Source organism: Columba livia, chromosome 4, assembly GCF_036013475.1.
Source record: "Columba livia isolate bColLiv1 breed racing homer chromosome 4, bColLiv1.pat.W.v2, whole genome shotgun sequence".
Lineage (NCBI taxonomy): Eukaryota > Metazoa > Chordata > Aves > Columbiformes > Columbidae > Columba > Columba livia.
Window position 1 is genome coordinate 76,167,640 of NC_088605.1, and position 15,668 is coordinate 76,183,307.

Here is a 15,668-nt window from a genome sequence, read left to right on the forward strand (position 1 = left end):
GCCACATAATTGACCTCTGCCCTGACCCAATATTTCAGGGGAGTCATTCCTGCCCTGCAACTGGTGCAGCCGAGACCAGCAACTGCAGAGTAATTACAAAACAGGCATCCGAAAAGAGGATGAGGAAGTGAAATCAGACAGGAAAGGGAAAAAAATGAAAATCCCCGAGCAGCTGGCGAGTGTGAACACAGCGGGGTGGCCCTGAGCTGCTCCCGGGGACACGCGGGCCTTCCCCGCTCTCACAGACACGCACACACAGACACTTTGCGTGTTCGGGACCTGGGGGTGCAGCGTTTGTAAGTGCATTGATTGGGGGTGCAGGGTTCAGGTGTTCAGGGCAGTGGGGTGCAGGGTTTGCAGGTTCAAGGTTTGGGTGCGCATTGTTTGGGGGAAAGGATTTGGGGTGCAGAGTTTTGGGGTGCAGAGTTTGTGAAAGAAGCGTCTCAGGGTGAAGGATTTGGAGCTGCAGTGTTTAGGGTAGCACGATCTTGGGGCGCAGGTGTTTGGGGTGAAGGGTTGGGTAGGGTGGGGTTTGGGGTACAGGGTTTGGGGGACAGACTTGTGGTTGCAGGTTTTGGGGGTGCAGGGTTTGCGAGGACACAGAATCCCAGAGTGTCAGGGGTTGAAGGGACCTGTAAAGCTCATCCAGTGCAATCCCCCCATGGAGCAGGAACACCCAGATGAGGTTACACAGGAAGGTGTCCAGGCGGGTTGGAATGTCTGCACAGAAGGAGACTCCACAACCCCCCTGGGCAGCCTGGGCCAGGCTCTGCCACCCTCACTGAGAAGAAGTTTCTTCTCATATTTAAGTGGAACCTCCTGTGTTCCAGTTTGAACCCATTGCCCCTTGTCCTGTCACTGGTTGTCACCGAGAAGAGCCTGGCTCCATCCTCCTGACACTCCCCCTTTCCATATTTGTAAACATTAATAAGGTCACCCCTCAGCCTCCTCATCTGCAAACTAAAGAGACACGCGCAAATGGGCACGCGCGCGGGCACACGCGCTCACCGCACGCGCTCACCGCGCGCGCTCAACGCACGCGGGCACACGCGCTCACCGCACGCGCTCACCGCACGCGAGCACACGCGCTCACCGCACGCGCTCACCGCACGCGGGCACACGCGCACACCGCACGCGGGCACACGCGCTCACCGCACGCACACACGGACACGCGCACACGCGCGCGGGCACACGCGCTCCCCACCGCCCGCGCGGAAGCACCGCCCAACCGCCCGCCCCTCGCGCCGCCCAACCGCCACCCGCGCGCACATCCGCGAGCACCCGCCCGGCCGCAGCATGAAGGGCTGACCGACCGACCGACCGGGGCGCCGCCGCTCCGGACGGGTTATTCACCCCGCGGGGGGGCGACGGAGGAAGACGCCCGCCCAGCCAGCCGAGAGGGGCGGTGGCAGCGCCGCAGGGGGCTCGGACGATCCCCATTCCCCGAGCGCCCCGGGCGCTGCAGGAGCCCAGCCAGGTAACGCGTTCCCCCCCGGGGCGGTCCCGCCGCGCTGAGCCGGCCCGGGCAGCGGGTGTGCGGCACCCCGGGGTGGCGGTTGGCGGGGAGGGCAGCGCGGCGGTGGGTGCGGAGGTGCCGCGGGCGGCCCCCCCGAGCCTGGGCTCGCCTTCCCCGCTGGCGGGGCGGCGGCTCCCGGCCGCCCTGCGCCGACCCGTGGCGCGGCTGCCGCGGCGGCGGAGGAGGAGGAGGAGGAGCAGGAGTGCGGCTGCCCGCGCTGCAGCGCATCTCTGGGAGCCGGTGTCGGCGGGGATTAGCGGCACGGGGACAGCGGCGTGAGCGCCTTTGTGGCGGGGCGGCCGCAGGTGCCCGGGCCGGGGCCGCGGGGGCGGCGGGGAGGGGGAGGCCCGGGGCGTTGTGGGGAAGCATCTGCCGCCGCACCTCGCTCCGGGAGTCGGTCCTGGCCTCGCTGCTGCAGGTGAACGGGAAAAAGATCAGAACGCTTTTTTGTTGGCTTTTAGCGTGTGCTTTTTTCTTAAAATCATTTCCCCCTCTCTCTTCCCCGCCTGTTTTTATTAAGCAACCTGCAGTTCACCTGTGGGGTAGGGCTGGTTATGTGTGGCCTTTGCTTTGGGTTTGGATTGGGAGGCACAGCCGGAGGATGCTGCCAGTGTTTCCAAAACCGCATGGCATGCTGAAAAGGTGGAGCAGATGGTGGTGGTAGTGCTTATTATGGAAGAGGTTTGTGAAAATCCCACGTTTCCTCCAGATAGATTTTTGTGTCGTTTCTCCTGGCTGAAAGAGGTTACTGTCCATTTTTTTTTTTTTTTGCAAGGAAAATAAAGTTGCAGTGAGTTGTCTTGCAAAGGAATGGAGTAGTTCAGAGAAGGCACACCCCCCCAGCTTCATGTCTCTGTTTCATGTTTGAAATTGACAACAGTGTCTTGGCATAGAGACAAACTGGCGTACACGTTTTCTTGTTGCACACCTTTATAGTTGAGTGTAACTAGAAGGAAGACTCAGAATTGCCTCTAATCTTTTCCTATGCCAGCTGTGTTTTTCTATCTAGTATATACTGCACTTGAAGTGTTAAACTCTCAGGGGGTATGGAGGTGGGGATGTGAGGCACGGTCTACCAGTTACTTCAAACAATTCTCCTTGCTCATACTTAAGAAGGAGAGAAAGGAACATCTTGTAAAGCAGCTGAGGAATATATAAAAGTGAAATATTAATGAAGTGGAAAAGCTTAGATAGCGAAGACATTGTGCCTAATCCTTCAGGAGGGTTCTCGTCCTCTTTACAACTTCTCATTGTGTCTCTGTAGTACAAATGCAATTGGTGTAAAGGAGAGCAATATTTGTGTTTATGTAGCTGAAAGTAATAACAGTACATAGACATATTTAGGATTGGTGATCATCTCGGCAGAGGCTTGCTTTAGCTGTGTTTTTTGAGGCTGCAGTAGGACAGAGAGTTATTGCAGAAACAGTAAAAATATTGCAAGAATGTTTTCTTAGAAGTGGAAATGGAAAGGGCTGACTCAGTCCTGGAATAACCCTGAGGAATTGCTAGCCTTAGAAAGCCTTCCTGCAGATGTGATGATGACTCTTTTCACCCTGAAGTTATTACTCAGAGCAACATCCCCTGAATAGGCAGCACTGTTTCAGGAGAAAGGTGATATATGGCTGTCCAGGGTCTGTTGAAAGTGTGTCATACAAACAAGAGATACTTGCTGCAAATTGGGCTTCCTTTACACCTTGAAGTCGGGAGTGCAACAGTTCCTGTAGTTTGAAGAACTTCCCCGGTTGGGCTTGGAGGGACATGGCGTGCAGCAGCTTCCTTGGGCAGTTGGGTGGGGGTGTTTAGTTCAATGGCAGGTTGTCTGTCAACCCGCAGGCTCAAGTCCTGTAGCCTTGGCTGTAGTCCCTGGCAGGACTTTTTGGAATAGCTGGTGCCTGTTGGCCTGAGCAGGGCCTGCCTTTTGGATAGCTTGCTGCGGGCCTGAGTAGAGAGCCGGACCAGAAGGATGACCTGGATCAGCATGTAGGGTATGGCCTGTGTCTGTGTTACAAGAAATAGTGTTTGGCGTTCAAGTCTGTTAGTCACAGAAGATGCTGAAAAAGCATCTTGTGTCCTCAGCATATGGTTGTGTGAGAGCACGATCTCTCGTGCTGCGTAAGCCGTACGTAGATGGTTGGACTTCTTCCTGACTCAAGCCTAGCGCCTCACATTTGAGCCTCCACATTCAAGCTTAATGCCTTTGTAGTTAATGGCTGGAGGTTGAACAACTCGAATTTAGCAATGTTTGTGTTCACTAGATGGAGTGTTTCATAAACTACAAGAGATGTTGCTCAGTCTGGACCAATTCCTACTCTTTCATGATGGTTCATGGAAAATACTATGGCTTTGTTGGATTAAACCATCTGGAGTAGTTAGAAGGCCAGGCTTGCATAAGGTCAATGTATGGTTTTTATGTGAATTACACAGATACAAGTCACTGAGAAAAGTATTTTGTCAAAATAAACTTAATAGTAGATAAAGTGACAAAGACATTTGAAGTGGAAATCCCACAGTCTTATCTGAATGAATTGACTGTATTACTATAGGGTTTTTTTTGGTAATTTGGCATAGGTGTTGAAACTTCTTACAGATCCTGCCATAGGATTTGTGTGTAAAGTTATGCAGCATTTTCTCTATGGAGATGAGTTACTAGCAAATTATTTTTTCAGTCTAGGAGAAGCAGCTTTTCCTGGATTTCGTTTTGTTGTTGAGTTGGAGAGAAAGCAGGTCAGTACTCCTAGAATGTAACGACACTTTTACATTATTAAAGAAAATACCACTTAATTTTTTATAATGCTCTAGCATATCAGGAATTTGAGCTCCAGCTCAGTCAGTAACGCTCTGAGGGTCACAGCTCCTTCCAGTGTGAAGAACCAGTTGTGACAGACTGCTGGGAAGCTTGAAAAAACACTCTTTGCTTATATGTTTTTGTAGTACAAAATGTTGCTTCTGAAAATACATTGATTCTAGTGCATTTCTAGCTCTGGCTTTCTGTTTATCTGTTTTTACTTGTGTTATTTTGGGTTTTGGGCCTCTTTCCTGCTCCTTCTTTTCTTTTATTGCTGTATTAGTGGTGTGGAGAGAGGAAGAGAAAAGTTTTGCTATTGGTTCTCAAAGAAGTTTTGGCCATTTAAGCCAGTGGCAGAACTGCTACTTATTTGAATGAGAGCCTTGGTGACTGTTTTAACAGGTTTTATAACTTCAAAGTCTGCAGGCTGAATTCTTGATGACTAACTGAATGTGTTATGGCTCAGGTAAAATGGAAATAGAATAACAGTCATGGCAAGAATAAGACCGCCTTTCATTTTCTGTATTAATTGCCATCGTACTTACTACTTCAGTCTGTGCAAGAAAAATAGTATTTATTCTGCTGTTAACACAGAAGCTTTAAATAAGAACTTAACCTATATATTGTAAAGATAAAAGTGCTAACAAGCTAATTTCACTTGCAGGATTCAGAAATATTAATAAACTGCCTTGGTAAACAGATTCCTCCAATGATACAATAGTGTGTTTTTCTCTGTATATTGATGAAGGGAGGTGACTGTCAGAAAATGGTAATAGGCTATATCCGTACTTAAAGTGAAGTGATTTCAACTTGCTCAAAGTTCTTTCAGGTTCACAGGTGATGACAGGCTCTGCCCTCACTCTGAGGTGTAAAATGGTGTGGTTTTGTTTTGTGTCAATTCTCTAGTGTTTTGTAACTATAGTTAGTGCAGTGACTCTACTGTGGGTAGAAGACTAAAGCATCCTAATTTGTTAGTGTTTTGAACCTGTTTTTTAAATAGTAGCTATAAGCTCTGTGAGAAATGTTGGCCGTATTAGCCAAACTGCTACTGATTTTAATGAGGCCTTGATTATACCCTTAAATAGTATTATAAGTGTCTGTTAGTTGGCTTTGTACAGCATTTATTTTTGTGAAGGACTTATTTTTCAAAACTTAGCATGCATGTTATGGTTTTGGTGTTTTTGGTTACATAATTAATTCTTACTACTTCTAAAAATTAGGCTATAAAAATTTTTTCTTACAAGGAGTTGGGAATCCAGAAGAGTAGGAATAGGAATTCCAGAATGGTCAAGACTCTGCAAATACAATTGATACAAGTTCAGTGTGTCCGAAAATCAACGGTACTGTACCTATAGGTACCTATTCTATATTAATGGCAGTTACGCAAGGGCACAATATCAGGTAGAAAATAAGGCATTTAGAGTTTTTATTAAGTCCAGCTGGAGCAGAGGCTAAAAAGATCAGGAATGTTATAATAGTTACATGGATTTTAAATATTCAGAAGTTGATGGATAATGGGAAAGTAGGAGGAAGAATCTAAGATTTGGAAAAACCCTGATTCAAAATGAAGTTGAGAAGAGAGCTGTGCTAAGTGTGCATGTGGAGTAGATGAGGAGGAGGTAAAAAGAATACAGAGAAATTAGTTTTTCAGCTGCTAAGAACTGACACCACAAATGGCTTCTTTTTATCTGCTAATCTGTTTTATAGCTAGTGAACTCTGGGGCATCTGCTGAGATGAGGGGAAAAAAAAGATGTAGAGGAGAGTTGGTGGAGAATGAAAGAGAAACGGGCTGTTAGGTTCTCCCAGCTCTGTGCCTCTGTTCCAGCTGACCGCAGAAAGGCTGTTGGAAGAAGTTCAGGGATTAGTCACATTAGCCACCAGGTAACCTCTATCCTCTCTAAGCTCTCATCTTAAGATCTTGATCTTGGATAAATATGTTTTTGGTAGCTGATTGTCTGTGGCGGGGTGTCGGCCAATTTCACACCCATCTTTGGTACTTGCTCATGGCCCTTAATAAGGAAGCAATATACAATTGTCTGTTAATGATGGGGTTTGTTACAGAGTAAATTTTTAACAGGCAGGCATGGGAAGCAGAAGCTACAAGGCTGGTTTAGGCTGTCAGATCTGCAGCTCTACTGTGCTTGTGTGTATTTTATTGTGCAGAAAAGTTAGTTTGAACTTCCTTCATTGAGTGTGTGATATGAGCTAAGAGCATGTCAACAGCACCTTATGTGGCATAGCTTAGGGCCTAGTAACTTGATTATGTATCCGAATCTTCTTTGTCAAGAGACACATATAATTTATATCTAGAATAGTTCAATTTGAGAGTGTTAGCAGGTGAAGACTAGGGCATTAATAAGACTCGAATAAAGTTTTTAGCTAACCCAACATGTGAGTTGCTTGCAGAGAAATAGAATACTCCCTGGTCACCATAGGAGTCAATTTTCTGGGGTAAATACTGCATGCATGCGTATATATATAATACAAACATTCTTTGCCAAAGAAGGTAAACTGTAGTGCTTTCTGTTGAAAGTCACACTCTGCTCTAGATGTGGAGTAACAAATGCTTTGGAATAAAAGGATTTCTTTTATTTACTTGCTCTAGTACAGTGAAATCCAAACATAAGTTCAACAGTTTTTGAAATGTACTTTCAGGTCTCTAAACACGTAATAACCGAGGGGGAGAAAATAAAAGGAGAAATACTGCTCATACTGGTTTTAAGGAGTTTAATGTGTTGTGAGCAAGATGTTTGTGAAAGCTGTGTATTAACGGTACACACATTATTTGTATCCTTAGTGTAAGAGGGCTTTAGGATGATACTGTTCATTGAAGAAGGTAAGCAAGAAGTTGCTATTGAAAAAGAGTGAGAATTTTAGAGTTTCTGTCTACTCATCCTTTCATTTGAATTTGACTGAGGTCCAGCAGTGTAGCTATTTTACTGTGATTCTGTAAGCTTTGAAAATAGTCAGAAGAAAAAAATATGCATAAAGGAAGCAATCCTCTACTCACGTTAATGATTCTTTATTCCTTATAGTTTGCATATGACTTCCAAAATGTTGAACACCAGAGAAATGGTAAAACACTTACACAGCACTATATCTTTATGCAGCGTTTTCTAAATATAGACTAAGTCCTTGTCATAGAGAGTTTGTATAGTTAAAATAAAACAAGACTTGACATGACACAGAACAGCTTGAGAGATGTGTGAGGAGCTGTGAGGAGCTGTGAGGAACTCAACAACCATTTCAAGTCAAAAATTTGAGGCAGGCTTGAAAGGACGGTGAAGATGGATCAATTCCCCCCATTAGAAAAAGAAAAAAAGAAACAAAAGAAACAGGAGTTTGAACTCCTTTTGTTGCCCAGGTTTTTGTTACTGATTTTCAGAAACCACTATTTCTTTCTAATTTAGATAGTAAAACTGGTAAGTATATGAAATCTATGGAGATTTTTTTTAGTAATGACTGAGGAAGGAGTTAAAAGCTGTTCACAGATGTACACTAATAGGTCTGCATCCTCAGCTAGTGTTACAGTGCTGCTTCCTTCCGTGGAGCCCAACACCCCTGTCTCTTGGAGCTGCTGTTGTGCTGAGCAGGACTGCCCACGGGCTGAGCGGGCAGGCAATGCCATCGCTTTGCAACTACAGTGCCCTTAGCACCTCTCCCTTGGTATATTGTTGGTTTTCCTCTGTTCCTCTTGAAACTGCTTTTCTGTCCTGGAAATCCAAAAGGAAGCCTGCAAACCTCTGGTAAATTTTCGTCAGAGGATAGGTGAAAACTCAAGAGGTGAAAATAGCTTATCCTTATTTTATATGGGAGCAATACTTGCTATCCTACTGTCCTGGTGTATTGTTTGTATATTAATCTGCACTAGTTATTTTTGAACTCTTTGGTTCCTTCCAGCATTATTTGACAAAAGAATAGAAGCCTTAAAGCGTAAAGGATTATTAAGTCTTGAGAAACTGGAGGAGAGAGGGAGAGACTCATGTAAGTTCTCTGGTGGAGAGAAAAGCTGCTTGGCGAGCTCATTCTGTTGTGATCATTATCAGTCAACCTGAGAGGAGTCGTGGATGTGCCCTGGCTGCTGGGAGCTTCTTAGACACTAAAATGAACTAACCACAGCATGCAAATCTGTAGGTAACTACGCCTTGTTAGATCTGGTGCTTATAATGATATGTGAGAAGAAAACCTCAGTGGCTTTCCTAAGGTTGATTATTTTTTTTTAATTATTAGTATGATTTATTTTTTTTGGTTATGGTGTTCCTCCCTCCCCCGGGTTATTTTTTATATTGGCTTTTCAAAAAGCGCAGGGTGGAGCACTCCTTCAGGGTGTTGGACTGATGCCTGCCTGATGAGAATTGATTTGTTTAAGCCCGCATGCTGGATCTGTTTACACAACTTGAAGATTTGGCTTTGGTTTTGGTTTTAATACTTACCTCCCTGAAGTCCTCAAGGAAGTATGTTTCAGGTATGAAGCTTTTGTTAAACTCAGCTTTTGACTGAGAAGGTAACAGGTATTGTGTTTTTAAGTTAGTCTGTTTTCGCGGATGTTCAGCAAACATGTCAACACAATCAAGAAGGCCAGACTCGACTTATTTTTGTTGTCTGTTGTCAGAGAAGGATGGGGAAAGCCCAAACAAACCCTACAGTCCAGAAGGTGCAGATTAATTGGATTTTCTTTAAACTAATGCACCTAAGTACTTGGTAGAACAGAAACCATGCCAACATAGTGTACTGTGTATGGGGCTGGCCATATAGTGTAAATAACTGAAGTAAAGAGCCCAGTTACAGATACCCAGCTGAAGATGGAAAACTAGGAAACTACGCTCTTGTTCCCATTCAACATCTTTGTGGTATCTCTGGTTTAAGGAGGTGTGTTAAAAGAAGAGAAGTAGGAGAAAACTTCAGGTAGAGGCATCTGTTTTCCTGTGCAATAGCAAAACACCAATTAGGGGTGAATGCAAAATCCAAATATTTGTATTCAAATAATGTGCAATCCTACCAAAGTGTTTTAAGTGGTTTGTTGCTGTAGTAGAAAATGAGCTTAGAAATAAATCAAGGGAGTCTTTGTGTCAAGAGAAGCTTAACAGACATATGGAGCAGTAAGTTTCAGTACTTCAGTCTGCGCTAAGATTTAGAAAGCATATTGTGTTTCAGAGCTGTAGATGATCACAGTTTATGGTAGACAACAGGCAGAATAAATATTGAAGAGAGTGACCATGAAAAATAATGATATGTTGTGAGTGTTTGGCACAGTAACAACAGCAAAAACCTCCTTGTGTGGTTATTTATTTTGGAAAACAATTTGGGCAGGGCACTGTAGTGATAATTCAAGCGCGTGTTTATACATGAATGAGGTTGGTTTGCTCTGTCAGAGGGGTGTGCATTGCTGTGCTCCTGTCAAATGATTTGCTGAGCTTGTGTGCAGAAAATGCACCTGTTTATTGGAATGAAAATTTCAGCTGAGATAAACTGGCTTGCAGGGTCCAACAAAGTGACCCAAGGGTGAAGTGTCTTTCAAAGCTGGGATTCTTGCCTTGGCACTGGGATAGTTTTGCCTTGTTCATGTTGCTCTTCAGTTGCACCCTGGTTACTGTGTATGTGTATTAGAAAGACCTTTTGTAATTTATCAATTATGAATGATTGTTATTCAGGCAAGTTTTTCATGGGCTACTTCATTATCTTGAATACTGCAGACCTATAATACTTAGGGTTTTACCAGAAGGATTTAATGAAACTCTGACAATAGAAACAATTACAGGGGTGGTGGAAAGAATCCTTGAATGTATTATTTTTATTTCCCTGGAGTTAATCTTTACATATCAAAGTAAATTAACCAGAATATGCTGCTTAGATGTCTTTGGGATTCCCAAGCCAAAAGGTATTATGAACAAAATGTAATTCTCTTTATTCCCTGTACTACAATCTTTACTCAAAAGTATTCTCCTAGTGAGGTCAATATAACTGAATAAAGTAATATTATACATACATTAGTGGTATTAAGGGAAAGATGCCAGATATTTTGCCATAAGTTCTGTGTGTGTGTGTTTTTTTTTAATTTCCTTTTATACTTTTCCTTCTGTTAACTAGAATTTTGCCATTAGTTAATCAATACCTGAAGAATGAACAGGTGTTTTTCCTGTAATGAATGCCAGGTCATAGCCTGTCATGTCATTCTGGGAAGAATTTTCTAAAGGGTGCAATGTTTTCAGAATCAATTGCAGACCCACGGGGACTGTGCGGTGCTAGGATGGAGTGGTTACGTGCCTCGCCTTGGCTGTTTAATGCCCCGAGGGTTTTCCTACTGAGTGGCATTTGCTAGAGAAGTCAGATTTGATGGAAATTTAAATCTTATCCTGGCTGGGGATGAAACAGAGTATATTTCGTATTTGTTTATTTTTTTGTTGAGGAGTAGATATATACAGAGATGAATTTCAGTGTAATCCTCAAACTGTTTACTATGTTGTGCTAATCTCTACAGCTACATCTGATTACAGAAGGAAAAAAAAAAAACCAAACCACCGGTAGGCTTTAAAAGTTTCTGCCATCTGTCCTGGTGCTTACCCTTCGTTCCCCGTAAGGATATATTGTGAGCAGCTTGACAGGCTCCCTGTATATTACAGCCTTTTATGCTGTTTTTACCTTATGTCTCTCTTTTGGGCTTTGTCTGCTCAAATGGAGCAGCATGTGGGTGTTCTGTTTCACCAGAAGGATGCAGATCTTCAGATCCTTTGCTTTGCTTGCTCAGCCCAGCAAACAGCAGCTTGCACAGTGAAGTTTTCACAAGGAATGGGTCTCCTAGGTCTGTTCCAGCAAGAGGAACCGCCTGATGTCCAGCTCATTCATCCTTGGCATCTCAGTGCTCAGGGGCTGGTTGTACCTGTGTTAGCCGACTGCCTCTCCAAATCTATACGGTGTAAACGGCTGGACCCTTAGCCATTTTTCTGGAGTGTGCTCAGCCTTGAGCTGCATCTGGCATTTCACTGTTTCTGAATGTTGGGGAGATGTTGCTGGGTTTGAAAGCACAGGACGGGGGAGACGGCACACACCTCCAGCAAGACAACAGCTCTCTGGCAGGTCCTGGCCTGCTTTGTGGTGTGCAGGGGTTAGCCGGGTTGAAAGGAATATGATAACTTGTGATTACTGTGGAGGAACAAGCTGACATCTTCTGAAGTGAGGTGTACAATTCCCAACTATGTTTTGTGTGCTGAAGTACCTCATTCATCTAAGTCACACTTCGTCAATGTCCTGAATGTAATAAATAATATGTCATTAAAGTTAGTCATGACCTCCGCGGGCTTTTGAGAAAATACTATCATTACTGAAAAGCTGGGTTAATCTCTCCCGAAATCCATAAGTAATGCAGGCTGTTACTGTGTTTTCGGCACCCTTCCCTAGAAGGCACAGACCAGACAAGTGATGGAGAGCAAGAAAATAATCTACAGATACAGGGATTAGTCCTCAGATTTTGTATTTTTAAATATTCAATGAATAATTTATTAAAATATTTTAAATATTTTAAATATTTAAAGTCAATTTAATACACCATTTCAGCAACTCTTGCTTCTTTGGATTTTTCTTTCTAATTCTTTCGGTTCATGATATAGGTTTGAAGTATGCTTTTATTCGCCCTCCCCCCCCACCCCCGCCCTGTAGGCTGTATTGGAATGAAGTATTAGATCAAGAGATGAATTTGGTGATGTCGCTGCTTAGGTACAGTAAGGCATAGGTACCTAAAAGATTTTAAATCTCATGTTGGAAATCCCTTAAAGTCACATTGTGGATTTAAGAGAGAAGGCTGTACTTAATTTGAATTATTCACACAACTTGATGGAAAGAATGAGTGCTCAGAAAATGTAATTATCAAGTATTATCTGTGTTTATTGATTGTCATAGGCTGTGACAAATGAAATTAAGTGTAACTGGTTTAAAAAAAATACATATTTTCTAACATGCTCTTTGTGCAATGGGTATGTAAACTTGAAATTTCATGCCTAAGTATGTGGTGAAGGTTAAAAGTCTGTATGTTTTGAAGGGAGTGCAGAACAAACTGGAAGTGAGATGCAGTATTTTTGAGGGGCTGTATCTGTGTTCTTCCTGGACACTGGATCTTGTCCGTGCCTGAGGCAGGCGTGCAGTCTGGATGCACTTGTGCGATGGCTGTGCCACACCTGGTCAGTGTTCTGCATTCACAAAGCATCCTCAAATTAAGTGTTTACAGTTGTGGAAATTAAGACCTGAAAGTCTTGGTGGGAGCTGGTTATGTGTGCAGTGCCCAGGATAATGCAAATTGCATGAGCTGACAGTCTCATTCCATGAGCTGGGGGAATGCTGCTGAGCTGCTTTTTGTGTGTTGAACTTGGATAATCCACTGTCCCAAGCGGCCAAACAGGAGAGATCTTGTCTTCCATGTTTCAAATGATGGCAACAATTGATAGGCAGCTGAATTAATTTCAGATTCTGTAACATGACTTGACATTAACATGAGATTTCTTACAGCTAATGGTATTTTAGCCCCTCAGCTCTATTCACAGGAAGAAAAAAATCTTCTCTCGGAGGTATTTGTGTTTTCAATCTGATCTCCCCTTTCTTACATAGCATCTGTGTGTCACAGTTTGACCCTTTAGCAGATAATGGTGTGAAAAGCACTGTGGCTGTGACTAGCATCACTTCTTTTTCAAAAATCAGTTTGTAAACTTTCAGATTCTAGATGAACAAAAATATTGTTAATGTATACATAATAACAGGAATTAGATTTCAAAGAGTGATCCGCACTGCATAATAAGATGAACTCACTTGTACAGGGTTCATTTTAATAAGCTAAATGAAACATTGCATGAATGGGAAGCAAAGATTTAGGTCACCCTTAAACTACATTATAAAACCAGTGGCTTACAGAAGTAGTGTGTAACCATTTCATACAGGGGATGAGGCCACAACATGTCTCTGCTCGGGGGAGTATGGAACACAACTATAGGAGGTGTTTTTCCTGCTGGAAATGTCGTTAGTAAGACTGCTTGCTGGAGTGAGTCCATTTGGTGTCTTACATTGAAAAATATCATCTCAGCTTGTGGATGGTTTAAAGAAAATGATGGAAGCTAATTCAAGAATTGGAAAATGTTTTACCCTAAGGGGTTAAACAAGGTCTGCTTGTTCGAGTTAACAGAAAAAAAAAAGGGAACTAGATAAAAGAAATATGGAAATACAAGTGAAGGTTAGAGGACACTTAGTGAAATAGGGTGGTGTTTAGTTATAGTTTAGCAGTTGGAAGTACAAGAAGCACATCCGTAAAATTTGGAATTTGAAGGGAGTAATTTGTATAGACTGTTATACGGGGGATCTGAAGCTATGCTCATCCTGGTTGCTCTGTCCCTAAAATCTGAGGATAATACAGTTATTCCTGGGATGCACACTTTCCCATGGTAAATTTTATTTTAAGAGCCTATGATGGATGGACTAAAGAAGTGACTGTTTTTAAGGGTCCACAGTCAAGGTATGTTCTGTTTAACAGTAAATAATAATTAATATGGAAGCATATTTCACTACTCATGCTGATTACTCTGCCCATTAATTTTTTTACAGCTTAGAGCAGGAAAATGATCTAGCCCCTTCCATCTGAATGTTGTTGTGCACTAGGACAGACTTAATAAGAAAGTTGATGGAGAGAGGTTAATTAATTTAATTGGTTTCCATGGGACTTAACAAAATAAATATGGATACACGTCCCTTTCTCTTAGAAGGCTGTTTTCTGTAAGCCTGTATAATGAATTAAATTTGGCTTAGAATCTGTTTCATGATGTTCGCATGGACCCACCTCTCAAGTCTGTTCAAGTCCCTCTGGATGGCATCCCTCCCCTCCACAGCGTGCTGCTTTGGCAAACTTGCTCAGGGTGCAACTTAAGCCCACTGTCCGTATCACTGATGAAGATGTTAAACCGCGCTGCTCCCCATACCAACCCTGAGAAATGCCCCTTGTCACTGTCCTCCACTGGGACATCGAGCTGTTGCCCACAAGCCTTTGAGTGTGACCATCTAGCCAATTATCCATCAAGTGGCCCATCCATTGAATGTGCGTCTCTCCAGTTTACAAACAACAATGTAATGTGGGACGCTGTCAAATGCTTCGCACAAGTCCATGTAGGAGATACCAGGTGCTCTTCCCGTATCTACTAACACCATAACCCTGTTATAGAAACCCACCGGTTATGTCAGACATGACTTGCCCTTAATGAAGCCATGTTAGAGGAACTTATTTTGATGTGGCCTAAGGGCTAGGATGGCTCAGGTTTTGGGGTAAAAAGGGGGATCCAGGACCTGAAAAGCGCTTCCTTGCATCCTTGGCAGCACACGTCATCCCCCGGGCTGCTGCAGAAGCGGTGTTGATGTTGTGTGCCGGACTGTGTTCGAGAGGTGTGCAGCCGCTGGGGCTGTGATCACTGCTGGAGCAGCTGTTCTGCATCTCCTCCGGCTGATGCGCCAGATGGAAGTGTCCCATGTTCCCAGTATGGCCCACAGGCTGTCCTCTGGATGGTCCACGTGGCTAGCTAGTGTTCATAGCTCTCATGGTAGGCTTCTCCCGCTAGCGTAAGTGGGTTTTCTAAATGCTGGCAATTCCGTTGTGCAAGGCTACGCTTCAAGTCTTGAGGTTTTTTTTGAGGATGCTGAATGAAAAAAAATCAGGCATTTTTCTAATTCAGAAGCTGAGGGATTATTGATTTTGCTAACTGGAAACTTATGTTTCTTCCTGTCCAACCCCCAGCTACCACTGCAGCGGCTTTCCTTGCTATCTGCTGGCTTTCCGTTCTTCCCATCCGAGGGTGCATGCACTTCCCGACTCTCCCTGTCCTACAGGAGCCTGTGCCAGGAGGAGCCCTCAGAGACCATGGCTTAGCTCTGCTTAGGCTTTGCTCTACAAGCCTGTTGTTAAACAAAGCTTTGCATTGAATTCACATTTTCAGTGTGAAAATGTGCATCTAATTTGTTCTTTCAGCTAACTGAAATGAAAGATGGGCGGCATCTGTTTAATAAAGTCCATCATCATCTGGAGATTAAAGGGGGAAATATTTTTGCTTTCCTGTATCTTAGTCTATTTGCCTAGTATTTCTATAGGGGTTACATGCTGACCTGGAGTTTTATAAGATGCTTTATGCGTGCATTACATGGCTTGAAACAGTTATGAACACGTTTCCATAAGGATGTTTTCTTGGACTCTAGTGGTTATCTAAATGCTTTACCCATACATTTGAACCCACAGAGGAAGAGTGAACTTTACTAGTCTTTTATCTGAGGTGTTCCGTACAAAGATCTTAATTTAACCAGGTTTGTTTATTTCCACTATGATTCTCTCATAATACAGTGCTTTGTATTTT

At 43.5% G+C, this 15,668-nt stretch overlaps 1 protein-coding gene across 7 annotated transcripts in view; it reads left to right on the forward strand.

The window, feature by feature from the left end:
• Positions 1-1,246: 1,246 nt before the first annotated feature.
• The window catches only part of CCSER1 (coiled-coil serine rich protein 1), a 424,423-nt gene continuing 410,001 nt past the window's right edge, over positions 1,247-15,668 (forward strand). For 3 of the 7 annotated variants that reach the window (XM_065062410.1, XM_065062413.1, XM_065062412.1), the window contains exon 1: positions 1,248-1,477. The gene's annotated coding sequence lies outside the window, so the exon portion shown is untranslated. Of the gene's footprint in view, positions 1,478-1,681; positions 1,822-15,668 lie in introns of those variants that run through there. The other 4 variants (XM_065062407.1, XM_065062409.1, XM_065062411.1 and 1 more) reach the window with 3 other exon arrangements.